The 27,721-nt window shown below is 41.7% G+C and overlaps 1 protein-coding gene across 3 annotated transcripts in view; it reads right to left on the reverse strand.

Moving 5' to 3' along the window:
• LOC126412177 (endophilin-A) overlaps positions 1-27,721 on the reverse strand; it is a 761,714-nt gene that overhangs the window by 537,279 nt on the left and 196,714 nt on the right. For all 3 annotated transcript variants that reach the window (XM_050081660.1, XM_050081659.1, XM_050081658.1), the window contains exon 3: positions 4,660-4,718. The gene's annotated coding sequence lies outside the window, so the exon portion shown is untranslated. The remainder of the gene's footprint in view (positions 1-4,659; positions 4,719-27,721) is intronic.

The following is a 27,721-nucleotide window of genomic DNA, read 5'->3' on the forward strand; positions in this document are numbered from 1 at the left end:
AAAAAAAAAAAAAAAAAAAAAAAGTTCACAACATGTCCGACAGATGGCGCTGGACAGCAAAACGTCAGTGACTGCGCATGACAATCGTGTATAAAAAGAGCTGTAATGAGAGAGAGAGAATCAGATGCGCCATGTTGACGTTACCTGAAAAGGCGGTTTTAGTGAAGCTGTATTATCAGAATAGGGAATGTGCTAGTTCACCGTTACGATCCTATCGCCACAGGAAGCGGATTCGAACGGGTAAAGATCCGTTGACAAATAGAGCTGTGGCGAGAATGATTTCGAAGTTCGAAGCCACGGGTTGTTTAGACGATAGACCCCGCAGTGGCCGACCGAGCACAAGGCGTAATGCTGCTGAGACAGTTCAGGAAGAAATGGAGACTGTAGCGGGTTCGTCTATGCACGGGGAAGTCAGCGCTCGTGCAGTCGCACGTCGCACCGGCATTCCATACACTACTGTTTGGGTGGCACTTAGGCGTACCCTCCGATGATATCCGTACAAAATCCATCGGTATCATGATTTAGTGAAGCGGAGGGCATTTGCGGTGTGGGCGTTTCAAAAGATAGCGGAACATGACGATTGGTTGAGTAACGTCTTGTGGACCGACGAAGCTCATTTCACGCTCCGAGGGTCTGTCAACGCCCACAACTGCAGAATTTGGGCTACCGGAAATCCTAGAACTGTCGTGGAAACTCCATTGCACGACGAGAAAGTCACGGTATGGGTTGGATTTACCACATCTACGATATCTGGCCTTTTTTCTTCGAGGAAATGCGTGATTCTAGTTTTGTAACTGCTACCGTGACAGGTGAGAGGTACGCCGATATGTTACAGAATCGCATCATCCCCAGCCTGGCCGATAAACACCTGCTGGAACGTACGATGTTTATGCAGGATGGCGCTCCACCCCATACTGCCAGACGCGTGAAAGATCTCTTGCGCACGTCGTTTGGTGATGATAGTGTGCTCAGCCGCCACTTTCGTCTTGCTTGGCCTCCCAGGTCCCCAGACCTCAGTCCGTGCGATTATTGGCTTTGGGGTTACCTGAAGTCGCAAGTGTATCGTGATCGACCACATCTCTAGGGATGCTGAAAGACAACATCCGACGCCAATGCCTCACCATAACTCCGGACATGCTTTACAGTGCTGTTCACAACATTATTCCTCGACTACAGCTATTGTTGAGGAATGATGGTGAACATATTGAGCATTTCCTGTAAAGAACATCATCTTTGCTTTGTCTTACTTTGTTATGCTAATTATTGCTATTCTGATCAGATGAAGCGCCATCTGTCTGACATTTTTTCAACGTTTGTATTTTTGGTTCTAATAAAACCCCATGTGATTCCAAGCATGTGTGTCAATTTGTACCTCTCTATCTACATTATTCCGTGATTTATTCAGCTTTCAAATTTATACTGGCTTTTTGATCACCCAGTATATTGAGCAAGCAGTAAAGGAAACCAAAGAAACATTTGGAGTTGGAATTAACGTCCAGGGAGAGGAAATAAAAACACTGAAGTTTGGCGATGACATTGTAATTCTGTCAGAGGCAGCAATGGACTTGGAAGAGCAGTGAATGGAATGGAAAGTGTCTTGAAAGGGGGGTATAAAATGAACACCAACAAAAGCAAAACAAGGATAATGGAATGTAGTCGAGTTAAATCAGGTGGTGGTGAGGCAATTAGGAAACGAGACACTTATAGTAGTAGATGAATTTTATTATTTGGACAAAAAAATAACTTATAATGGCCGAAGTAGAGAGGATACAAAATGTACACTGGTAATGGCAACGAAAGTGTTTCTGAAGAAGAAAAATTTGTTAACATCGAATATAGATTTAACAGTCAGGAAGTCTTTTCAGAAAGTATTCCTATGGAGTATAGGCATGTATGGAAGCGAAACATGGACGATACACAGATTAGATAAGAAGAGAATAGAAGCTTTTGAAATGTGCTGCTACAGAAGAATGCTGAAGATTAGATGGGTAGATCACGTAACTAATGAGGATGTACTGAACAGAATTGGGGAGAAAAGAAATTTGTGGTACAATGTGGCAAGAAGAAGGGATCAGTTGACAGGATACATTGTGAGACATCAAGGGATCATCAATTTAATACTTCATTTGATGTGTCTTGAATAATTTTTCGATATTAAATGACACACCACCAACATAACGCAGAAAAACAATCCTCGTCGAGTTCTCCGTTTCTTCTGGCTGTTACTGACGTCTAGCGAGTGCTGGTTGAAGTGTATTTCGAATCAGCCAATCACAGCACTCGTTCTGGACAAACACAACAGAGCGAAGATGGCTAAGTTCTGCTGATAAACTCTCTGGATCTGAGGTAACTCTAGTCCTACGAAAGATAGTCCGTAATACTTACAACACTACGTTGGGATGGTGACAGCAGCTCGTATCTGGTACATATAGGTCAGTGAGAGTTGGTTTACGGAACACACTGTGACCCAATAAATTCACTTCTTTTCTACGGACAAGATATCTAAAAACGGAAGGTCCTCATTTTTCTCCAATTCTGTGGTGACGAAATCCTCCGATGGAAGGAGTTAAGGTGTTCCAGAAATGAAGCAAGCGTTGCTGAGCCAAGTAGCTGTACCAAAAAGGTGTCATCCACATACCTCCAGTATCATTTGGGTTTCAACACTGCCAATTTAAGTGTTTTGTCCTTGAAGTCTTCCCTAAAAATGTTAGCTATTATGGGAGACAAAGAGGTACCCCTAGTAAACCGTAAGTTTGCTCAAAATTTAGTTCGTTAAATAAAACGTAAGTCGAGGTAAGGACATGTCTGAAAAGATTAACAAGTCCTCTTCCAGTTTAGTTCCTATGAGCTGTATTGAATCCACCAGATGTACTCGTTTGAAAAAAGATAGCACATAGAAACAAGTTGGTTCGAGAGAGAAATTCTTCAGTCGCTGTATAAAATCTTCTGACAAGGGGACGACACGGATTTACTTCAAACATTGTACACTTTCAAAATCCATTAGGACAACAAAATGTTCAAGTTGTAAGGCGTACTACTCAAGCGATTTCGAGAGAATCGCAAGAGAACTTTTACGCGTCAATAATGTGCAGGAGAGTTGCGTCCCTGCGCACGAGCTGGCGGCCCTCATGTGGTTACCGTTCACGCATCGTACTTGATGGATCCCTCGAACGTGTCCCGCTGTTTTTTTTTTATTTATATTTTCTCAACACTAGTCATATTATTCCAATATATATTACATTTGAAAGGTAACACGATGAAAAGAAACGTTTGTATTTTCATGAACTTTTACTGAGTTTCCAATATTTTTGGCTGTTTACTATTCTTTGTTATTACAATGAATATTATGCGATTTTTATTTCTATGCGTACCTTCAGAACTCGTTATATTTGATTGACACCTCCTATAAAAATACCTTTAATTGTACATCGTCAACTGATACTTATGAAAATGTTGCGTTACGCATGGTTCGCACCCAAATTGTCGGAAAAAGAGAAGTTTTTGAAAATGTCAACAAGCCTTGTTTTTCATGGAAACTGAAGATTCCTTGTGCTTGCAGGAAAACTGAGTTCATTCTATATAGTAGATGCCGCTTTAATTTATGTTTTCCGTTTCTCTACAGAAAATATCATCCTGAACTTGGAATGTCGAAACTACATCCGGTGATGAATCGTACAGTACCCCCATATTCTGGCATATTGTAACTCATTTTACAATCGAATAAAGTTATTTCCACCTTTATTTACCGATGTCAGACTTGGACTTTCCAAGCCCATCCCTCGTCCTAGAAACCTATGTCTGCAGACCGAAGCGCCCGGGTGCACAGCAGTTCTCGGTACCTTACTGGATTGAAGGTATAAGGAATTTCGGTCATTTACATATTAATAATTAGAAATGCAGCATTTGTTGTCGTAATAAAAATTAGCAAACAACGGAACAACATTATTCCATAAAAATTCCCGCAAACAGGCGTGTCTTTCCATCAGATTACCTTTCAATGTATGAAATAATATGATTATCATTGAAAAAAAATTAAAATAAAAGAAAAACATGAGCGGGACGCAATCAATCGATCCACGATTACAGGTCTTCAACGTTAACCACATGACCGCCATCGCATGGCCTTCTTATATACTGCAGTCGTCTGTGGTTTTTTCCAGTCGCTCGGGATCTTGAGCTGTGCGAGAGATTCGCGAGATTTCCATTTCATCTTTCCTTGATTTGTTACGGTGAGATATTTGCGTCGATGTACTTTAGCTGCCGTTCACCAATTGTTTAGGCATAAACACTCATAGTTTTATCATTAATATGGCTACATTAAGAACTACTTCGAAGACTTTAATGTAATGTTAACTATTACTCAGGCTACAACAACTAAGCAATGAGTAAGAGGTTAATTCTTACGCACAACATAATATATCATTGTTGGTAGTTGTATGGATAAGTACAAATTCCAAAACGTGAGAGTAAGGCTAACACTCTAAAAATTTAACCATTTTTGTGTTCTTTGCCTGACAGGTGATTTCACATTGTTGTATGCACGTCAGATACCATAATAACTGTTTATCGCGTTACGAGATTATTGGGCCCTCAGGGTGCAACACACATGTATACAATTGGTACATTAGATAGTTATTAGTTATGGTAAAGGCTACTTACAGAACAGTTAAGTGGTTTGCCTCTTTGTCAGGAACCAAAGTCGATGCAGTCGCTGATACCTACATAAAAAGAAAAAGCGTCGTTTCGTCAGATGAACTGCAAATGAATCCTGCATAGTTAAAATAAGAACTAATAGACCAAAGTGATATAACAACAGTAAGTACAGAAAAGTGATTGGGCAATATTTTCAGTATTACAGGTGACAGCTATTATCAAGGATGCGAATATCCGCACTTATAATTATTTTACAAAAACATATTGCTCAGAGGCAGAAATTCGTCGCTATACCAACATACAGATATTCGAAATAGTAATTACTTTGTGTCAAATGGTGAATAACAGTGTCAACATTGCAATATGATTTTTATTAATCTACATTACATTCGATTGATGTACACGTTAGCCTGAAACAGCAGCGCACGTCTGCAGACGTCATAATCGACCTTTACGTCCACATTTTACAAAATATAAATTTCGGGGTTTGTCCGCGTTACACTCAAACCGGGAATCAGCAAGTGTATCTCGTCAAAATGCGTAAACGGAAACGAACAAAGAAGATTATGTCATCCCCTATTACTCGTGGAAAGAAGCGAGGTTAAATTACATGTGATTGACATTATGATACACCACCGTAAGATACAATGCGAAGCTTCAGAGATGAGTGAACCAACTTCCGCAAAAGAAAGTAATTCAAACTGGCACCAGCAATCAATCAGAGTCCCGGGACACCAACTGATTGAACTCGTTTACAAAAATGTAATATCCTCGGATACGAATCAGACTTGCGTATGACTGCAGACGCCGGCCGGAGTGGCCGTGCGGTTCTAGGCGCTACAGTCTGGAACCGAGCGACCGCTACAGTCGCAGGTTCGAATCCTGCCTCGGGCATGGATGTGTGTGATGTCCTTAGGTTAGTTAGATTTAATTAGTTCTACGTTCTAGGCGATTGATGACCTCAGAAGTTAAGTCGCATAGTGCTCAGAGCCATTTGAACCATTTTTGATGACTGCAGACGACAGTTCGACGGTTCGCGCAATAACTGGCTGAGAGAGACTACGTAATTTCAAGCAGACTTTCTCGATACGAAGTCCGCATCCGCGGCTGAGCGTTAAGCGTGGCTGACTGCTATGCGTAGGACCCGGGTTCGATTCCCGGTACTGCCAGGAACTTGTCCTTGGTGGGAGGACTGGTGCGGGGTATACTCTGCGTTGTAAGGTCAACTGAGAAGCTACTCGAGCGATTAGTAGCGGTTACAAGGTCAAGAAACACGACAACGACAGGGAGAGCGGTGTGCTGTCCCTTCCACCTCCAATGGCGCCATCGGCATAGGATGACACGGCGGTCGGTTGCGCCCGGTTGGTCCATCTAGGGCCAGAACGCTGAGTTTACTTTACTTCGATACGGAAATTATTCGGCTTTCATAGAAAATCAGCATGGTATAACAGTAGCTGCCGAAAATGAACAGTTAAAGACGATACTTAATGATATGGAACATGCGCAAGTTGATTTCCATAGCACGCACATAAGCAAGAAGAGAACTAAGGTAATGGTATCTGCAGTCTTGTGTCTTCCACTTCACCTATGGAAAAATATCCCAAAACCTAAAAATAATTAATGTAGATTAATGAAATTTCGGGAATATGTTCATCTAGGTAACATATTTCATGATTAACATTGCAAAATCATAGGTTAATTTACGCGCCAGATAAGCTACTGTAAATGTGATATGCTGGAACATTAATGACCGATGTAATCTCCAGAATGTTGCATGCAAACGTGCTTAGATTGTGTTGTACAGGCGCCGGATGCCAGTTTGTGGGATGGAGTTCCATGTCTGCAGCAGTTGGTCGGTCAATACAAGGACGGCTAATGCTTTTTGTGGATGACGCTCGAGTTGTCGCCCGCTGATGTCCCATATGTGCTCAATTGGATACAGATCTGATGATCGAGCAGGCCAAGGAAACATGTCAACACTCTATAAAGCATGTTGGGTTACAACAGCGGTATGGTCGACAGCGTTATCCTGTTGGAAAACACCTCCTGAAATACTGTTCATGGATGGCAACACAGCAGGTCGAATCACGAGTCTGACGTGTAATTTGCAGACTGCATGTGTGCGATAACCACGAGACTGCTTCTGCTGTCATACAAAATCGCATCACGGACCATAACTCACGATGTAGGTCCAATGCATCCAACACGCAGAAAGGTTGGTGTCAAACCCTCAACTGGCCTCCTCCTAACCAACACACAGCCATCACTGGCATCGAGGCAGATCCAGCATTCATCAGAAAACACAACAGAGCTGCGCCCTGCCCTCCAATGAGCTCTCGGTTGAGGCTACTGAAGTCGTAAATGACGGTGGTTTGGGGTCATTGGAATGCACACCACAGAAAGTCTTGCTCGGAACTGTCCCTGAAATAGCCGATTTATAACAGTTCATTGCGTCACTGTGGTGCCAATTGCTGCTCAAACTGCTACTGCTATGGAGTATGATGCGCAAGAGGCATACGCCGAACACGATGGTCTGCCCTTTCGGCAATGCCACGTGGCCGTTCGTAGCCCAGTCCTCTTGCGACCGTAGATTCTCGTAACCACCTCTGCCAGCTATTACGTACAGTGACTACATTTCTGCGAAGTCTTTCTGCAATACTGCAGAAGAAACATCCACACTCTCGTATCTTTGTCACCTTAAAGGCATGTTTGCCTAATATCAACTCACCAAATCCAGTATCAAAGTTAACTAATACTCACGACCTTTACAGCTCGTATTTAAAGCAGGCGTGACTTGCATCCTCATAGTGGCGCTGCTAGCGCCACTCTTATGCTACTGGCATGAAAATGAGATACACAAATCAGTTCAGTGGGTGGTTTACTTGGCCAGATAAGTTAAAACTCATCGCCACAAGCCAGTGATGGAGTGGATATCGTTAGATTAATACTTCTTGTAATCATAGTTTGTACTTAACTTAGATGTAGGATTAACAGGTCCTGTGTTCGTATTTCGTAATAATCGGGCACGCTTTTTTTACGACTTTTAATTATTGCAGGCGCAGGCGAACATTATTATTTTTACCAACCACCATATACAAATTTTATATGCGAAAAAAATTCTTTGAGGAATAATTAAAACTGAGAAAAATGTAGGGAATACATATATTAGTTTTGTGTATCGAGTCCCACAGTACTACTTGGCACTGAGAGTTACGCTACTACAGCAAGAGGCTAAAGATTACACTTGGCGAAGACACTCTATAAGAGGCACACGAATTTTGCTATTTCAGAAGTAGTGCAGTAAAAAAAAGGAAGATGCATAAATGAGTAGTAACAAGGTCTGAACAAAGCAAAAGGGCTTTCTGTGAAAGAAAACAACAGCTAACATCCGAAAACATAAACCACAAGACAAGGAAAAATTTGTGTAAAACTGTATTTCAGAGCCCAGCTCTGTATGAAAGCAAAGAATGAAAGACTGGTTTTAACGTCCTGTCGACGAGGTGTTCACTGGACGAGGCTCAAATTCAGATAGAGGAAGCAAATTGCCACGTTCTTCTGAAAGGAACCATCCTACCAACTGCTCTCAGTAATTTAAGGAAATAATGGAAAACTCAAACATGGCTCGCCGGACGAGAATTTGAACCGTCGACTTGTGGAATGTTAAGTTTTGGATCTTGCAACTGCGCCACCTCGGCGGATTAGCTCTGTTAACCGTGCATTGGAACGTCAATGTTGAGAGTGGAGAGTTTTGGACGTCATAGCGCGTAAAATGCACGTCGAAGAGAGTTTCCGAACGTGTAGAGCAATGTCAAGCATGACCGATATCTGAACGTGCGTTTGAACGTACATCAGTGAACTGGAAGGATACCACCTACATCATATACAAGGCATCTCTTTTTAGTAAGGAGTCTGGAGAAGCCACACTGGCTTTCACTTTAAGTCCGTATGTGGTGGGTTTTATACTGTAACTTACGACCCATGAATATATGCCGTTTCAAAGCAACCGCAAATTTATCTCTCAAAAACCTCCCTCGTCTAATAGTTGACTTGATGTGATAAAATGACAAGAAACGTCACAATGGTGATTAAATAATATTCAAAATGTAACTAGCGTGTTACGTAAGCATGACGTTACGACAGACACACCGAATGTCTATTAAAAACAATTTTTTTCTTGATACGATTTATACGGTCAGTTAATAACAAATCTGCCTTCAGAAGACAGTAACATACAAGACAAGGTCACTTGGTCCGAAATTCAGTGCAGCGTAATGAACAGAGAGAAGTTATTAAGTGATGCGCGATGTGTTGCAGGATTCAGGATTCCAATTTGCCCCCCCCCCCCCCCCCCCCCTCATGTTCGTGTTTTCTAATATGTTCTGCGACTGTCTTATTAATTTACCCAAGTGTAGAATATCATATTAGATGTTATGTAAACATAAGTGCGTGTCCTCTCTCAGGTCTTTGCGTGTTCCATAGGCTTTTTCTACAACAGAGACTGTACTATTTGCAGTAAGATACGAGGGTAATCCCAAAAGTAAGGTCTCCTATTTTTTTTTATAACTACATAGACCTGTTCCTTTCTACAATGGTTTACATCAGTTTACAGCTTGAACATTTAGCTATTTTCGACATAATCACCATTTATGTCGATGCATTTTTGTAGACGCTGTGGCAGTTTTTGTATGCCCATGTCATACCAGCTCCGCGGCTTTGGCGAAGAAGGATGCCGCCACTGGCGTGATTGTTGTTTGGTCTCAGGTGTAAAGCGGTATGCCCAGGTTTCGTCACCCGTGACAATTGAGTCCAGAAAGTTGTCCTATTCGGCTGCAGAGCGGTGAAGAAATGGGTGGGAAGCATCAACTCGTTGCCGCATGTGGTCCTCAGTCAGCATGCGTGGCACCCATCTTGCGGACACCTTCCGGTAGTTCAATGTTTCCATTAAAATTCTGTGAGCAATGCTTCGGGAAACCTCAGGAACCAACGTGCAGAGATCATCCAGGGTGATCCGCCGATCTTCACGGATGCTTTGCTCAACCTTCAACCTCAGAAATTGACGGTCTCCCGCTCCTTTGCTCGTCGTGAATTTCGGTCCGACCAGCTGCAAACTCTCTACACCACTTACAAACACTTTTGACATCCATGCACGACTCACCGTACATTTCTACATCTACATACATACTCCGCAAGCCACCTGACGGTGTGTGGCGGAGGGCATTTCCGTCAATTGGTGATGGATTTCAATCGGTGCAGTGCCCTTTGCGTTCGAAAACCGAATAACTGCGCGCAATTAGCACTTTGCGGTAACTTCAAAATAACATCCAACGGGAGCTCAATTCTCAACGGCTGCCAAGCCAAGGCTGAGCGCCTCGGTGCGGTGCACGCATGTTTACACACAGCACGTGAAGCACTCTTCATAACAGCGTGACCAACTGCCACACAAACAAGAGTTCTGTACTTATAAAAAAAATAGGATACCTTACATTTGGGATTACCCTAGTATTTTGCACTTTCTTATTCAGTTTTGTATTTCACATGTTCTAAGTATTCTGCCTACTTAATAGAAACAGCGATCGAATAAGAATGATCTTAAGGTTTTGCTAAACGGTGAGAATGGTGAAATAATTTTTATCTTATGTGGAAGACTATTTTAAATTTATATTGCACTATTTCCAATTTTTGTAAGGAGATGTCCTTTTAAAATGGAGCTTCCCTTTTTGCATTGTAACGCGTTCATAGATATTGAAGTATTTATTTATGTATACTACAGACAGAACACCATGCCTAGCATGTGGACAAGGATGAATATGTGCGTTTTAACATAGTTGGCTTAGACATTTTACGCCCGTAAATTTCGTAAACAAACTGTGTGATCTGCGATCCAGATACATTCGCTGGAGCGCGCTGCGACCGTGTATACCACGTTGAGACGCGCATACCGCTTGTGATCCACAAACCGCATCGCTTCTGAGCGTTCAGCAGCACGTTGAACTCGGCACGCTCAACGCTGACTTTCGAGTACACGGTCCGTGTGGCGACGGCTTAAGGGTGCCAAACGAGCGAACTAGGGAAGACAAATGCAACGATTACAAGCTTGTGAAATCTGGAAAGGAAAAGTAAGGCAACCTGGCTGAGAAGTAACTTTAACTTAGAAGAAATGAAGGGACGGGATATGGAATAGGACACTTGCATCTTCTGCAAGAGCGATTCATTGAGAAGAGCTTTTGCATATGCTTTTTATAAACAAGAAGAAATATACTGACTGTGTGAACTCAAAGAAGATTGCTAGTATACTGAAGGTTGCAGTGAAATGGAAAGTTTGCTTATGGACTCACTAAATCTTGAACAAAAGGCTTAGCCTGGAAAGGGAGAGAATACCAACTGGATAGAATTAGGAAAAAGTGTAAAACGAGATGGTTGTAAGCCACCTACACACCACAGCATGTATTTAGAAGACATGGCTGAGTACTGCTTACTAATAGAGTACGCTTTAAAATCGTTAAAAGAGCAATGCGATTTTGGGATTCGCAGATGGCTTGGTTTTTCTATTCAGCGATATAAAAGAGGTCCAAGGACATCAAACCTATAGAAAACGAATATGGAATGAACAAAGTAAAGGAAACGAAAATAATGACAGTACGAAGACAGAAGTGCTGAATGTGATGAAATTTGAATAGATGCAAGGTTTTTCATTACACTGGATGTAAAACAAAACATTTTAATAATCACATGCGCAAATTTGGTATTCGCTAATAAAGAGAAGGATATTCTGTAGCTTCGTGGGAATGGGATCTAGAAAAATGTTGATGAAATGTTTTGTCTGCAGATTCCTACTGTGTGGCGCCGACACTCTCAAACTGAAGACAAAAGACAGGAGCAGTTTGGAGTCTAATGAAATGAGGAATGGTGAAGAATGGGAAAATTTAAGTAAATAGAGAGGCGATGTCCACGTGCTGAGAAGCGTGGGAGGAGCGGTAATTTCTGGACGTAGCTGAAAGTAGAAAAAGGAATGGATTGAACACACACTTACGAGGCGGGAAGGGGTTACAAAAACTGTTTATAAGGATATGAGTATGGAAAGAGAAAGCAAGGTCAGAAGGGTTAAAGCCCTGAACGATCTACTCAATGTTCGCAACTAAAATAGCCCGAAGAAAGAAACGATCGACCGTAAAAAGTTGAGGCAACTACAACCTGCTCGTAGAGCAGAAAATACGACGATGATGATGATGATGATGACGGTGACATCCTACTGACGATGGCCATAATGATGTGCAAAATTTCACCTATACAAGAGTTCACCTCAAAATTATATATACACGGTCGTTAGAAAGAATCTAAAAAGCTTGTAAGGGTGTTGGAGGGTAGGTCGTGCAGAGAAATACTTCTCTAGACGACATTCGATACGCTGTGCTGTTTTCGTAGAGTTAATTACCACTGAAGTTAACCAACCTGGCAGTTGCGCACGCAACAAATTAAAGAGTCACCAAACGTGTTCTTCTTTTGGTTTCCTAAAACCGAACAAGAGAGCGATACAAAAATTGGACATGGGACAGTAGTAAGGATCGATCCCGAGGGCCAAAGGCTGAGCGTCTCGTGCGCCATCATCTACGCTAATAGAACAACTGACACTAATTGTATTTAGAGGGCCGCTCGAATTTGCGCGTGCAACGGCCTGACTGGCAACCTTCAGTGCTAATTAAATCGGAAACGGCAGAATGTATCGAATTTTTTTCTTAACAATTATTTCTCAGCACAACTTACCATACTTACAACCTATTCAGACTATTTCTGTCCACTTTGTATCTGCGTGTTAGCCATTGCACACAGTGTGTGTGTGTGTGTGTGTGTGTGTGTGTGAGAGAGAGAGAGAGAGAGAGAGAGAGAGAGAGAGAGAGAGAGAGAGAGACCCATTCGCGCGTGCGCACGAACATTCCTTTTACGATCTTTGAGCACTATCAAGCGACAGGTCACAAAGCCGTACCTGCTGTGGTTTCAGTACGCTCCCTGCACATGCTACAGAACTGTAATTTAGTTATTCCCGGCGGGGTCAGGGATTTTCTCTGCTTCGTGATGACTGGGTGTTGTGTGATGTCCTTAGGTTAGTTAGGTTTAAGTAGTTCTAAGTTCTAGGGGACTGATGACCACAGATGTTAAGTCCCATAGTGCTCAGAGCCATTTTTTTGTAATTTAGTTCGCAACTCCGCTCGGTTGCCCGTGACGTTTGTAAAACTGCTGAGAACACCGCTAGCAGTCACGCATTGTGAATCGCGTGCAGACCAGAACCGCCAGTTTCAAAGCGCAACGCACAAATTTCAAGTGAGAACGTCACGCGATATCGAAGGGCGCCACCTGTTGTTGCTATGAGGAAGTAAGGAAAATTCGGGTCACGTTCCTTCAAGAGCTATACCGCGTGACTTCTATAACTAATAACTGTTCACGAGCACACACTAGCCCTCTAAGGGGGAATGATTAGAGTAAAATATCACACACACACACACACACAGTAGGCACAGAAAGAGGGCTGCAGCTAAATTGGACAACGTGAGACGAAAGTATTTTCCGTGACCGCGTTCTACAGCATTCGCCAGACGTGTAGTAGGGAATACACGGAATATTTCTCATCAAACTCTCATGGGTTTTGGAACACCGTACCTCCTGAATAGCAGTGTGACACACACTCGCTAGGCAAAAGTCAAAGGTCTTCGGAACTACTTTATTTCTGTTAGTATTGTCTTGTTGCCCAGATTAATTTCTTTCTATATTCTCATTCCGCTATCTCCAGTAGCTTCGCCGGAGTCGCCCGGGGGATTCCCTCGCGCACTCAAACGACTGATTCCGCAAGCGACTGAGTGATTCCACTGAGCACGCAGTGGCCGCCGGCGGTGGCGGTGGTGATGATGGTTGTAGTGGTAGTAATAGTAGCAGTAGTAAAAGTAGTTGTTGTTTTTGGTCGTGTCGACGTCGTCATCTGAGCCCGACGACTTAACTGATGCAGCTCACAGCGCTGGTCTATCTTGTGCAAGCGTCTTCATCTCTGCATAAATTACTGTAACCTACATCCATTTGAACCTGTTTACCGTATTAAAGCCTTCCTCTCCCTCTTCAGTTTTAAGCCCCCGACACTTCCACGATCAAACTGACGATTCCTTTATGTCTCAGGCTGTATGCTACAACCGAACCCTTCTTTTAGTCTAATTGTGCCGCAAATAAGCACAAGAACTAGAACACTAATAAAATCCCTCAGCGCTGCCTTACTTACTCTGTGTTCTGTAACAGCTGTGACTATCAAAAATCAAGTCAAAATTTACGACTCTGTCGGCGCTTTCGTTTCCTGTCGCGACAGAAAATAAAAGAGGTAATGAAATTAAATAAAACTGAACCTCAGCTGACTTCATGAACGCTCTTTCGATCGCCATTCACAGTCGCGTATGGGGTGTCACAAACCTTTAGAGTGAAAATTATACAGATGGCGAAAGATCCTGAACTCAGTAGTTTGCGGTAAGGAATCAATGGTCGGAAATGAATATCTTGTTCTTGTTATTGAGAAAGAACTTACATCTTACACCAAGATTTTAATCTCAGGCATGTTCGAGAAATAAGATCGAACTAACTTAAATTTCAAAATTTTTTAGCCTTTCTTAACAGTCTTCTATCACACATAAACATGTTCTGCTCTGTGCAGTGTCGAAATCTCTTTTACCGAGATCCACAACTTCATCAAGTGTCCATATAATTCTTCAGGAGAGGAGAACTATTTTCAGCTTACAAATACAATCTACAATTCCCAAAAAATACAAAATTACGAAAGCAATCCGCATTTCTTGAACGTAGCGGTTGCGACGATGCTACCCAGCAGTGCACGGGATTTTGCGTGCTGGGCGTATTTCGTGCACAATGCAAGTTGCTCAGCAGTTGCGTTACTTTGACTACACGGCTAGGATTGGGGAACAACAGAGAAAATAATCGGCCGTACCTTTTCAAAGCAATTACGCCGGCATTTCGCTTAAACGATCAGGAGAACCCATGGATGACCTAAATCAGGATGGCGGGACGGGTTTCAACTTTTGTCTTTCCTAATGCAAGATCAGTGTTGTTGTACCACAGCGCGACATCGTTCGGTTTACTTTGAATGACGTAAAAAAAAAATATACCTGGTGAGTAAAAGAAGTTTTCTGGAACGCGAAAAGTGTTTTGAAAACGCGACATTTCCTAGACCTGAAGTACGAAGGGTTGAAATATTCATTCAATATAATAGATTGCGCGTCCCCTGATTCACATATCCCAACACCTATATAAATGTGCACATGTAATCTAATTAAATCGCTATGGTAACGATGGATGGTTATTTTGCAGGCTTTCTAGAATAGCACATAAGGGACGGAATCTCTCACTGGAAAAACGTTGCACGAAATGCTCAGACTTAAAAGGTAATTAATAAAAAAAAGTGCTTTTTGGATTTGGAAACAAAGTCGTTATCTGAGTTGCGAATCTTTTTTCCTTGTCTACTTAGCTGAGAAAGGAGGCGGATTACTACCTCTGTTTTATGCCTATCTCTAATGAGTACCACCTCGTGTGGACGGTGAACAGTTTCCTCTCTTTGGTGTCCTACAAAATGTTTTGCACAGGTCAATATAATGTATGGTCGTTGGCGCTTATTAAGTGGAAAAACCACTGAAGAAATGTACTTAAGGGGCAACAAACTGATACGGAAATATAGTGCTAGGAAACGAATTTTAGCTATTTTGTAGCTCTGCTTTTCAGTGAAGCCACATACAGTTTTCGACACATTACTAAGGTCAGATTCTGATCATGTAATCATAATACGGGATGCTTCATGATTAATATACCGGTTTTATGGCTCTGTAGCATTTAATACATTCAATTTACAATTGTACACAACACATAAAATGAAACAGCAACTCAAACAGTTTAGTTTGTATATCCGTGCGCAAAGGGAAGAGTACTGAACAGCCAACAGTGAGTGAAGAACGTGTTGAACGAGTGACGGTCTTTCAAGCGTAGCCGCAAGAAATCAGTTCGGACGGCTAGTAGTGAATTACCAGTTCGAGTGACGTCTGTGTGGAGACGTTTAAGGAGACGCTTACATCTACGCCCTTATCGTTTGCAGTTATTACAAGCTCTAAAGCCTACAGACTGCGGCTTACGTGCTAACTTTGCAAACGAAATGTTGCTGCATGACGATGAAGCTCTTGTGGATCATGCCGTCTTCAGTGAAGAGGCAACATTTCACCGAAGTGCAGAGTTAACAGACATAATGTGCACATTTGGGAGTTAGCAGACCCCATGAGATGGTACAGTTGCAACGATATCCCCCTACACTGAACGTTATTTGTGCCATATACGGTGGAAAGTTTATGAGACTTTCTTTCACGGTGAGGAAAGTAACTGGTGTTTCTTATCTTGATGCGCCAAAACTATGGCCCCTTTCTCAATTTGGAGATATTGAACCACAGAACCTTATTTGGCAGCAAGATGGGACGCCGCCTCACTGGCATAACACAGTACGCGGGTTGATTAAACGTCGTTGCACCCGACTGCTGGATTTGCCGCAAGAGGCTGGATGACCTCAAGGTTCACACACGATCTGATCCCACGCGATTTTTACCTTTGTGGGTTCATAAATGATGATGCGTATGTCCCTACGCTACCAGCTGATCTACCCGACTTTAGAAAAATCACTGCAACAATTACTCCAGACAATGATCAAGGTTTGGGAAGAACGCGCCTATCGACTCGATGAGTGTCGAATGGAGCTCTCACTGAACACATGTAAGAAAAATTGTTTGAGGTGCTCTTTCATTTGATGTATTATTTATAATTGCAAGTTGGGTGTAATAAATGCTACAGAGCCTTAAAACACGTTTATTCATTTTGAAACACCCTGTATTACGTCTATCCAGGGGCATTTCAATCGAATCTGCGAACTCCACTAAATGTCACTACGTGTTCAATATAGGTAGTTTCAGATGCCTACCTGTCAATTGTGATTTAGATTCCATTTCTTCCTTAAATTTTTTCAAGCAGTTGTTCCTTCAAAGGAGGCTCACTAACCTAGAAGACAACTATCTCGAAAATAAGTGATGTTTTTTTAATCTAAAAACATTTTTTCACTCTCAAGACGAGACATTTTCATGCTGTCCTTGCGGTGGTAACAGCCTATATGCAACACTGTTTTTTAACGAGATAGGCAGAGAGAAATAGCGTGGATGGTAATAGAAAAGGATGCCTCGCGTAAAACTAAATATGAAGTTCGCCACTAATGCTCCACGAACAGTACAAACGATGTTCGTAGACGCTTTTAAGATACTGGAGTCTACACCAATGGAGCATCGGTATGTGTGTTCCTTATACGCAGTGCCATAGATGAAACTGTTTACAATCACTTAATATTTGTCAATTGGTTCCACTAGCCGAAGTATTAAACCTGTTTTATACTGCTTTTGTAATGAGTGTTTCTTGTTGGGTACAGATTTCCGTATATTCCAACGTAAGACGAGTCACAAAAATAAAATGTATAAATATCCTACGTTGACCATTTAGCAATTGGTGCCAGTTCGAAAGGTTCTATTCTCTTATTCCCACTTACTGTTTAAGAATGACCCTCCCCTCTTCTTAGCTCCGTTACCAAGCCAGTGTCGCGCTTCACGCGTCAGGCCTTTGCAAGGCACGCGATCCCGATACTGGACGTAACTGCACCGCTGTCGGCCAAGGGAACAGTTATCGGCCAACCCACATGAACTCTCCGACTTCGGTATTAGTTTTGTGAAATGAAGAAACCGCACAACAGTTGTTCAATGAATAATCTTTAACTGCTTATACAACCGGTTTCGGAGCACTTGAAGTCCATCATCAGGTGTAAACTGTAACAATGAAAATATTGTATTATAAGACAATTGGAGAAGTTCGCCAACTTTAAAAAAAAAAAAAAAAAAAAAAAAAAAAAAGTCAGGTAAGGAATTGCAAATAAAATCACTATACCATCTAAGATTTCCCTCGTGCTAATGTTGTCATGGAACGAAAGTTCCATGCTAAAAAAAAGACTGAAAGGGGGGGGGGGGAAGGTGGAGAACCTAGAAAAATCCCAAAAATCGACATCACGATCGGATAACGAAAGTCACCAGAATAATAAAACATGTGTGCCATAAAGATGTGAAGAGAAAACACGAATTGTGTGAAAATACATAAATTCGATGAAAGCCGTTCGCCCATACTGGCCGACCGGGAACACTAACATGAAATCTGTGCAATAGTAAAAACCTGCTAGCCGTGAGTACAGAGGACGTACACGACTCACAACGCAGGCGCAGGCGCGGTATGAATCAGATATGCAATTGGCGAACTATTTAAACCAGAAAAGCGGAAAGCAACAGTAGAAATGAGACGAAACCATCACAACATAAAGAGAACCTGTACACCTAAAAACAAGGGAAAATATTATGTAACATACACACCTTAACATGCCTGAATAATTTCACAATTAACTAAAATATTTTTGTGATGCAGTTCAGTGCGTTGACTAATAGTATAAAGAGTACGGGAATGAAGACGACTTAAGAAAAATGTTCAAAAGTGTGTGAAATCTTATGGGACTTAACTGCTAAGGTCATCAGTCCCTAAGCTTACACACTACTTAACCTAAATTATCCTAAGGACAAACACACACACCCATGCCCGAGGGAGGACTCGAACCTCCGACGGGACGACTTAAGATTTCTACTTCTTCCACGACAATGAGTACCCGATCATTCTTTGCAATGCAGAAGACACTTAACACTTTGCCGCCCGGCAACACCACAGTGGTGTCGTGCGCGAAAATGCCGGTCAACGGCCGGCTACACCATAGTGGTAACGTGATCATAGTATCGCGCAGTGGCCGGTGACAGCACTTTAGCATCTTTTCCATTCTGTTGGTGTTTTGTTTAGGTAACAATAAGTTACACACGTCAACAACATTTTTATTTTTGTAAGTATTTATGCACTTTCGTCATGGCAGATGAAAGAGACGATACGGTTATTTACGATGAATGCGCGGTCGTCTTGTCTGACGTTCCGGACGACTTGGCCGATGGGGCAGAAGACAGAAGATATCAAAACAAAGAAAGTGAAGCAGAATCGTCGGAAGATAGTGAAATACGTCCAAGAAGAATCCGGCGAACGCTACTGTTGCCAACTGATTCGGATGGATCAGACGAAGAAGACAGACTATGATTTACTGAGGACCGATAATAAATTTGGAGGATCTCCGGGTCCGCACATATTTCTCAAAGATACACAGAGCGTCGTGGATATCATAGAATTATATAATGGAGACGATCTATTTGAATATATTAGCAACGAAACCAACAAGTATTACAGTCAAAATTGCAATAGAAGGAAACTGGATAAAAAAGGCCCAATCTGTCGACATTACGGGACCCGAACTTAGAAAATGGTTTGGGCTTGCTATCCTTATGGGAATCGTAAAAAAAGCAAGGATCGATGATTACTGGTCAACGAATCCGTTGACAGACACACCGATAGTTCGCAAAACGATGTCCCGCAATCGATTGAGACAAATATTACCATTTTAACGATAATAACAACAAACCTGATAATGCCAACCGGCTTTTCAAAGTTCAATTCGTGATTGATTTTAAAGTTTAAAATCCGTCAAAAATTACGAAATATGGGATACTCATTCGGATGCTGAGTGATTCGAGTACGGGATATATTTCCTCATTCAAGATATATTCCGGCGCTGGACAACATTAAGCAAAAACAGTGATTCAACTACTGACACCTTCTTATGGAAAGTGTCATCACCTCTACATGGATAATTATTACAACAGTGTAGAACTTGAAGAGAAGTTACTTGAAAAGAAAATTCGAGTTTGTGGAACGATACTGCAAAACAGAGGATTTCCGGAAAAACTAAAGCGCGCAAAAGTCAGTGTGTTTGAAGCTTGTCATCAACGGAAAGGTGACAAGCGGCCGGCGACAGGCCAAGTAATCCGAATTAGCGCTGCCGGCGCTAAGCGAATAAATTTGTACGACACGTGTTAAATTATCGCTAACCTGCTACAGCTGGCCTGGAATTGGCTGTCTTTGTTGTCTTTAAATCTCGTACGAAAATTGCTGTCTACCTGACCAATATATCTGGTCGTACACAGATGGCTTGTATCGCCCTCAGTACGCACCCTGCCTTATAGATCGTGTGCGCCCTCAATATGCACGGCCAGCGAATATTTGCTATTGCAAAGTTTTCCTGTTAATGTTCCCGGTCGGGCGGCACGGGGAGACGGTTTTTATTGAATTTATGTAAGTAATTCCATACAATACGTTTTCTCTCCCCGTCTTTATTACATCTTACACGTATTATGATTCTGGTGCCTTTCGGTGTCCAGTCGTGATGTCGCTTTTTGGAATTTATCTAGATTCCCTTTTTTTACTCTTTTGACATCTAACTTTTGCTCGATGACAAGAATGGGACAAGGATGTGATTAAGTGATTTTATTTGTAACGTACTTGTATAGTTGCGGCTGCCCCACAAAAAGAACTCTTTGTTCTTTATTAGTGGATTACTTCTGGATGAGAATCACCGGCTTTACTCCAAACATACAACGCTGACGATGTGTTTCTCGTCGAACTGGCCCCTTGGAACATTCTCGGTCGTATTATCGGAGGAAAAACACCACTGGACAGAAGTTCTAAGAAAGAAACTTTGAAGCCCATAAAATAATTAATGACTACAGTTTTCATGGAAGTAAAACAGTTCGTCTCCACTTTAGTAAAGATCATCACGTCTGCTTCTCCAAACAGTTTCTCTTTCAGCTACCTCTTAGTTTCTCAATCTAACACACAGCTGCCACACAGTAACAACCATTTGAGCGAAATCACCGTACACGCGTTTTTGAAAGTCACGTCTTAGTTGCCGGCTTGTCTCCACAGTAAAGCTGCTGCCATAGTTCACGCGTTCCTAAAAATATTCGTCTACTAGACACTGAACTGTCGATAACACTCGGCGAGCCACTGTTGTCGGAACTACCGCGACTGAGTTTTCAATTTTTCGAGTTGAGAGCTGTTATCAAAATCTGCTGAACATTTGAGGCCTGGTCTACAGTACGTTTATTCATTTACACAACTGTGTCATAAAGTATGTTTTGTTACTCAACTAATCTGTGAAGATTCGGTGACTTGATACGTGTATAACCCGGGTCTCTGACAGGTGAATCACGGCCCTGTTAACAGAAAGATGAAACAGGTCTTTGTAACGTGAAATCGTAAAATGTTGTTGCTGTTCATTCTTCAAAGTACGCAGTAAAATGTACTGTGTGATAAAACTCATTTTTAGCATTACAGCAGTTGGTGTGTGAGTGGGGATGGGTGGGGTTGACGTAGAAAGAAAGAGAGAGAGAGAGAGAGGAATCAAAAAACAAGGCCGCAATTTGGAAATACTGCAACGTCGGAAATTCGCTAGGTATTCGATTTCATTATGTACTTATCCCAAACGGTACAATACTGGAACTAATCATCGAAACTGCGACATACAAACAAAATAGATTTGAACAGATTGGGTATCCATTTTGTAGAAACATATACAAACATTCGTGGCAAGCTGAAACTGAGCGATTCCCGAAGCAGGATCTCTGCCTTTCACGAGTAGTATGTCGGACCTGCTGGTCTAGCAGTAAAGAGCGTGCCTGGAAAACGAGAGGTCACGAGATTAAACCCGGTCGGACCACGGAAATTTTCAGTCTGCCTTTAATCAAACCTTCAACTCTCAATGGGGTTCTTATCGCATGTTAAACTATAGTTCCTCTTTCGGTGGTACGAAAGCGGGCTATAAGAGAGACACGTCAAGTCGCCGAACTGGTGTCCAATTGTAAGACTTGCAAACTCGCCATTTAGCCACACGATATTAAATGAAATACGAGCAGTACTCCAGCAGTTATGTTTTCTGTGCACCCTTCTCAGACTGAGGTAAAGGTTCGAGCTGTCACCTAGTTTCCTGCACACTTTTCTAAGCTCCACGGTGACCAGTGGGTACCAAGGCTGATTGTGAGGCGTTCACAAATAGCGCCACTGAAAGTACACTGCCCACGGAAGGCAGCGATCTCGGGTCGATTCCCGCTAGGGCACAATAATTTTAGCTTGTCACAAACGTTCGTCGCAACGTATAATTTACTAAAAAGTAGAGCAATGTAATCGCTGATATGACAATATCGCATACACTGTATGCTTTACCGGCTGCAATAACGATGACAAACTATTGTAGGTGTTTAGCACTATTGCACACAGCAGAAAATCTTGTCGGCACGGCAACCACAGTTGGTGATTACGAAGCCGCTTCAGCTTTATTTTATCTTTTTATCATCAGATCACAACCGGTTTCGTAGCACTGAGAACCACAGCCTCAGGTGATATGTAACTACGTCATAAGAGCTAAGGAATCCGGAACATGGAATCCAACTAATGAACCGATAAATGACAGTACGTTAATGAATCAAAATCAGCCAGACGTAGGGATTCAAGTTCAAAACGGTCGCTGGAGCTTCCGCTCCAGTCTATGTGCGTCCCCGGAACACGAAACGCGACCATATACTGTCGAAGGATGTGCTTTTCAGTGGCACGAAACCGGTTGTGATCTGATGATAAAAATATTAAACATAGCTGAAGTGGCTTCTTAATCCCCACGAAATACCACAAACATTCCAAAATTTCAGCTGCTGTTTGAAGAAGTCTGCATAATACCGAATAATTGTAGCATACTAACACGTATCTGATCATATCGAGCGAGGTGGTGCAGTAGAACAACCATGGGTTCTCATTTGGGTGGACGGCGATTCAAATCTCCGTTCGGCCGTCCAGACATAGATTCTCCACGGTTTTCTTAAATCGCTTAACGCAAGTGCTGGAATGGTTTCTTTTTACAAGTGCAAGACCAGTTTCCTTGCCCAACCAGAGCCTGTGTTACGTTTCTAAAGATATCGGCGTGATACGACGTTAAAGCTGAACGCATCAAATCTGGTCGCGCAGAAGTCGGAAGATTGATGATCTGCCTTCAGGCATGATCGAGACACACAATAGAAGGGCAACATCTTCATGAAACCTTGCGTGTATATTTTCAAAATCATAGCTACCTCGCTGAATAGCTACTGAAATAGCGCCTGGGGAAGGAAAGATAATGCGAATTCACGTTTGGAAACGATTGTAAACATGTACCAGAGAAGATTACGCTCAATGTATTGGAATAGAACAACAGAATGATTGGCTAGTTTCTTATCCAAGAGCATTGTTATCGCTACCATTAACAACTATTCATTTGGTACTGCTGCCTCGGAGAACAATTCTTAACAGAAACTTTAGATAAAAACCTCAGTTCGCTTCTACGTTCACTCCCTAATCATGTTCGCAACTCGTGGTCTAGTGGCGAGCGTCGCTGCCTCTGGATCACGGGAAACGAACAATGTTCGTGCCACAGTCCAAAAACTTTTAAGCAGGGCAGATGTTCATTTCTGTGTGCACATTACATAACAATGAAACATTTCTTCCAAGATAATTGTCATCCACTTACGAATCACGCATCATTGACTGTCTATTGTCGAAGACAAGTGTTGGATAACACAATGCGAACATTGTAACATGGTGCATGGTCATCTTCATTCCTGTGGATCAATGCAGATAAACAGTGAATAGTAGTTTTTACACCACTCAACAGAAGGAAGCTGCTTCAAATGGTTCAAATGGCTCTGAGCACTATGGGACTTAACATCTGTGGTCATCAGTCCCCTAGAACTTAGAACTACTTAAGGGGCTCCGGAACGCCCTATACTTGCAATGTTAAAATAACGCTTATAAATTACATCTTTCCTCACAAAGTATTTGAGGTAGGAAGTTGAACTTTTTACAGATTATTTATTGGAATATGGGCTACAACTTAACACAGGGATTTTACAAAATTTTAGTTCAGTTATTAAAGATGATTTTTTTTTCAATTGTAATGAAAATTCACAACATTTTTTTGCAATTTTTTATTTATATATTCAAAAATATACAGTTTTTTGGAAAAAGGCTATGTTAAATTATGCAGAAGGTACTGTGTAACATTTACTGAAAGTTTGAAACACATATGTTTGGAAGATCCTTAGAAAACATGTAATTAGTATGAGAAAATAAAAGTTTTGGGAATCGAGCGACAAAGATTGGATTAACTTTTTAGTGCATTCCAGGTCCATAGGATGGATTATCTTCATCCTCTGCAAACTCCTCCTCCAGCTTCCTCTTGTTCCTCCCCCTGTTTACTCTTGCTTGTATTTCTAGACTCTTTACAGCCCTGTCTGCAGCCCGAAGGCGTTCCTTGTCTAAAGCAAGCATCGCTCGTTGTTATGTTCGTAGATTTTGCTACCATTTTCTTCAGTTGCAGTTACTGCAACACTGTTCCAAAAGGTGGTCATGTATGAACACTTATCACATTTCAGTTGTATTTCCCTACCAAGTCCTACGTGCTTTATTATGGAGAGTTCCAGACCAACTTCACTACAATGAATACATCTTACACAGTTTGAAAAAATTCCTTTGAGAACCGACATATCAAATATTTCATTCACATCCGATTCGCCCATAAAGCATTCATAGTTTTCACTCATTGAACCACGCTTCTTCTGTGAAGTATTTTCTTTCCCACTTTGACTGCTATGGGCAGGTGTACTTGAGAGGTTAGGTTCACTCACTTGGTTATCGTCTTTATTGTTTACAGTAATAACACATACCTTTGGCTTTCCAACATTTCTCCTTTTCTTAAAAGCCTTCAGAGGATTTCTAATAACTTTACTTTTACTCATTATTATACTTCAACAAAACAGAGACTCAAGAAACAGAATTAATTACGAATATATTCGAGATAACGACAGAGTAAATAAACATGAAACAATCGACAATCACACCAGCGATATATATTGAACCATCACAGGTTAGCCACAACACATACTTTATCTCACATCACTAAAATGTACCTGATGAACACGGACGTTAATAATAACACCATTTGACAGCAGTTTAACAGCGCCACAGTGGGTCACGCCCATGTAGAACACATTTAAAAAAAAAATTTAAAAATAGTTGTAGTCTTCGGAATTGAATAAATTATATATCTATTAAAAGGTAATAGTCTGCAGATTCAGAAAACGCAAAAAAGTAAAAATTGAACTTTTCATGATTTTGAGCCTTTCCGGAGCCCCTTAAACCTAACTAACCTAAGGACATCACACACATCCATGCCCGAGGCAGGATTCGAACCTGCGACCGTAGCAGTCGTGCGGTTCCAAACTGAGCGCCTAGAACCGCGAGACCACCGCGGCCGGCAGCTGCTTCAAAACTTGAAAAAATGCTGGAGCAGAGTGGCTATTCTGCTTCGACGAAAATCATTTTGTGATTGCGGAGTTTAAGCGACTCGAGAGATAGGAGCGAACTGCCAGCCAATTCTGGTTCTTTCTTAAGCGTCACGTGCTCGCTGTGTTGCCTGTTTTCTAAGGACATACAGATGACACTGGCCACACTACCACCCATCAATGCAACCTGTCAACCACAAAGTTATTTTATTAGGGCTCTAATTATTCTTTCAATACAGGTCACAATGGCTCGAAATAATTTCCTCTTTATCTTCATCAATGAAAGATAAGATGTAGTAACCTGCTGTAGACAATGAGCTTATTTTATTCAAGCTATAATTATTTTTTCAATACAGATCACAATGACTCGAAACAATTTCCTCTTCATCTTCATCAATGAAAGATAAAGTGTAGTAACCTGCTGTAGACAATGTTGGCTCAACCGAATCAAAATGCTTGCCTAGTGTGATATTAAGGGATGCATCAGTTAACCTTCCTTTCAGTGTGACCACAGGATCCAACGAAAACAGTGAAAACGACCACACAATTATTACAACCACCACCATGCTCCACTACTGAAAACGACATGCATTCTGTACCCTTTCACTGTGCACGCCAGAACTGTCTTGCGGATTCAGAGTTCACTGAAGAAGGCGATATTAAACGAAGAGAAAGCCATTTTGTGTTACGCGTACGTCAATGCTTTATATTGTGAACGGGTGCTTTATATTGTGAACGGGGGCAACAACGTGTGCTTCTCGTATAACGTGAAATCAATTTCTAATAGTTCTAAAGTTACACCACCTTCTTCTTCTTCTTCTTCCTTTCTTTCTTTTCGTTTTGGCCCTATCAAGACCGCGTTAATTTACGCCAGATTCGTTTTTCTGGCCTTTAACCTAATGTAATATTCTTTCATTCTGAAACTTTGCAACCCTCTTCCTCCTACTATCCATGATGATTTTGCCCTGGGTCTAATTTTGTCTTGGAAACCTGTGAATGCAAGATTAAAAAAACCCTGTAGTAAATCTCTGGTCTCTGTATTTCCATTTGTTCCAGGTCCATTTGTACTTCTTGGCTCCAGAAACAATCTGAAGACAGTGTATCATTTGGTGTGTCAACCTCCTCTACTCCATTCTTAGAAGTGTCCGAAGAACATGATACTTTTCCTCCTGATGTCCAAGATTCTCTCCATCTGGATACAGAGTTCTCGGTTAGCTAGCCTTGTATATTGACTTATATGGATATGGTATCTGTTCTTTCGGACATGTCCGAAAGAACAGACACTAATGATGACCTGCAGCCGTCTAGAACGAAATTAGAATTGTATTAATACCTTCAGCTGCTAACGGGCGTTGATATATATCAACGGGGACAGGTGAAAATGAACTCCTTCTCCTGTGCGGATGCACACATATTCCCCGAACTCTTACGGGACTTGGTAAGAGTGTCTTCCACGAGTAATGAGTGTGTTGGGGTGGGACACTACGAATGTAGTGTGTGGACATACAAGGTGAGAATGTGGGTCTCGCGGGAGGCGTGCGCGAGATAGTCCCTGCAGTCGCGCTATCGTCTGTGTCCTCAGTGGCTCAGATGGATAGAGCATCTGCCATCTAAGCAGGAGATCCCGGGTTCGAATCCGGGTCGGAGCACACATTTTCACCTGTCCCCGTTGATATATATCAACACCCGCTAGCAGCTGAAGGTGTTAATACAATACTAATTTTGTATATTGACTGTCTCCACTTCTTCAACGTCCAGTTTCACCTGAGATACCCTCGCTTCATCAATTCTAGTCCAAGTACTCCTGTTCTTACTAGGTTCAGACGTCCTGCTCCGTATAACGCTTCAGGGTGGATCATTGTCTGGTAATGTCTCAGTTCTATATTGATCGAGATATTATCATCATTGCAGATGCTCAATGCTAAATTCATTTTGCTTGTTCGTGCTCCCATTACTACTTCTTGTCAGACCAATATCTGCCCATTCTCCCAGGTATTTAAATCTCTACACCTTCTGAATTGTCCTTCTTCCTATTGTCATCCACCCACGGTGGAGTTTTCCACTATTTATATAGTTCACCGCTGGTAGTCGAAGACAGAGCAAAGGAAGTTGGACATTTACATTACTATCTTATATTGCCCAGAAAGCCGAACAAATGTACACAGAGATTTCGTAATAGACGTCATGCTAATTGGAAGAAAGCTATCGCCGGGTACAGAAACCAACGTGAAACCTGGTTTCTCAAGACGCAATGATCAGGCGAAATTTAAGGACAAGAAACTGTTCGCACAGGAAAATTTACAAAAACACAGAAAAAACCTACTGAACCGTGTCGGAGCACAGTTATCAATAAATGCCAGTGAATCAGACTACGTAATGAACACTTTGAAGAATACAGTGTAGAGAGTATTGGCAGAACAACATTACAATCCTGTCGCAAAAAACTTTGTAACCGAATTTACAAACTTAAAATGGTTTCATAATCTACTCTTTAAGAAGTAGACTCTTATGTTACAGGTTTAACACAATAAGTCAAGTATTTAACTTAGAAACTGTGTACACGTCTTGAAGCAATGAAACTCATAGCGCGCAAATTACCAGACTATATTCATACAGAATTTGAGAATGTGAGCACTTAACGACTTCCAATAAAATTTACACTATATCTGAAAGCCTTTAGA

This window comes from Schistocerca serialis, chromosome 7 (assembly GCF_023864345.2).
Source record: "Schistocerca serialis cubense isolate TAMUIC-IGC-003099 chromosome 7, iqSchSeri2.2, whole genome shotgun sequence".
NCBI lineage: Eukaryota > Metazoa > Arthropoda > Insecta > Orthoptera > Acrididae > Schistocerca > Schistocerca serialis.